The sequence below is a fragment of the Sceloporus undulatus genome, chromosome 1 (assembly GCF_019175285.1).
Source record: "Sceloporus undulatus isolate JIND9_A2432 ecotype Alabama chromosome 1, SceUnd_v1.1, whole genome shotgun sequence".
Taxonomy (NCBI): domain Eukaryota; kingdom Metazoa; phylum Chordata; class Lepidosauria; order Squamata; family Phrynosomatidae; genus Sceloporus; species Sceloporus undulatus.
The window spans coordinates 166,832,343-166,834,048 of record NC_056522.1 but is presented as its reverse complement, the minus strand read 5'-3'; positions in this window follow the sequence as shown (position 1 = coordinate 166,834,048).

Genomic DNA, 1,706 nt, shown 5'->3' with positions numbered 1-1,706 from the left:
ATGTACACACAGCTGATCCTAATAAACTGACTGGGTGTGTGTATGGTGACAAAGAGTTAGAGAGAGAGATCTCAAGGCAGCTGAGTAAGTGTTTTTTGAACTTTTGTGTGGGTTTCTGGGAAATAGTGACATGATGACAGGTCAAAGTATCTCAATACTCTACTTGTGGTTCAGCCTGGGCCATTGTCTAGCTCCCACGGCAACTGAATGGACAAGAAATAAAATTGGTACTTGAAGGACACTTGTACCTTTGATGGCTTTTATTTGGATAATGGCAAACATTGGGCATGTAGAAGAAATACAAGAAATACAAAATCAAAACACAGTCCTTTTGTCTATAAAGTAAACCGGGGCAGCCAGAGCAGGAGCTTCCACTTGTTCCAACATCACGCTTGATCTGTTCAAATGCAGCATTTATGGACACTCGTGCTTCATACCCCAATTGCTTCTGACTCCCTCCTTCTTTATGCTGCGGTGCCTGTCACCACCTCCTTTGATGTTGGAAATGTATTTGGTTTCTTCCTGAAAAGAGGACTAGAATACAGAGTGCACTTCGGCTTTGTCAGGAATAAAAAGTATTAGTGTTAATGGCCTCTTGCCTTTTTAATGGGGGACATGACTCACAAATCATTGACCTCATAGTTTTTGTTGAGCTCATGTTGTTGTAAGTCCAGAGAACACTCAGCAAAAGGCTGGCTATAAATATAATCAGCAATTGTTGTATGTTTGTTAATTTTACATTGCTTTACCAGAATTGAACTACTTTGTTATATGCTCGCATGGTCCAGTGTGGTCTTCGGTTGGACTACGGACGCCGCTGCAAGACCACGACTTGAATCTCTTGCTCAGCCACTAAAACCCACTGAGTGGACTTTGGGCAGCTCACATTCTTTCCGCTAACAGGTCAAACAGTGGCAACACCTTCCTTCTGAAAAATGTTGCCCAAAAGCCTAGGAGTGGTGATAAGTCAGAGTTCACTTGAGGTTCCACCCCCACCACCACCCACAACAACCAATTTTAAACTTTATATACATGATAATGTAGACTTTGGTGAAAAAAACCTTGTTGAGGTATTTGGTGATACGTTAACCAGTCTGGGAAATTTAAAGTTTTTTTTCCTTTCCATTTTGACTCACTTTAGCTAGGACGTATGTGGGTCAGGCTTGTGAAATGAAATTTCCTGAGCCAGAGGGCTTACTTACTTGCATTTCCTGTTACTTCTAATTATTTATTTATAACAGGGTGGGAAATCAGTTTTGTTATGGCTTTTGATTCCAGGGATATTTGCAGGACCCCTATCTCCCTGTTATGAGCCCTCTAGAGAACGAGATCTTCCAGAGAGGCCCTTCTCTCTGTCTCAACACCCTCCTCAGGCTCTTTTGGTGGGAAAAAAAGAGAGAGGGCCTCTCCCGGTGCTGGCCTCTCAAGATCTGGAACTCCCTCCCTAGAGGAGCCAGGATGGGTCCATCCCTGCTGTTTTGGTGGCAAAAATATAAAAACAATTCCTGGCCCTTCAAGTTTTTTTTCAAAATGATTTTGGGAATTGTTTAGATTCTAAGAATTAAGTAGAGTCATGGGCCCCCCTGATAGGGAATTCAAAGTCCTTCAGGTTTGTAGGCTGGGGGGCACTTCCTTCCTCTGTGCCAGTTTTACATGTGGTGAATGGTTTGTTGCTGGAGCATCTCTGGTTCTTCTGGGCTAAGTCG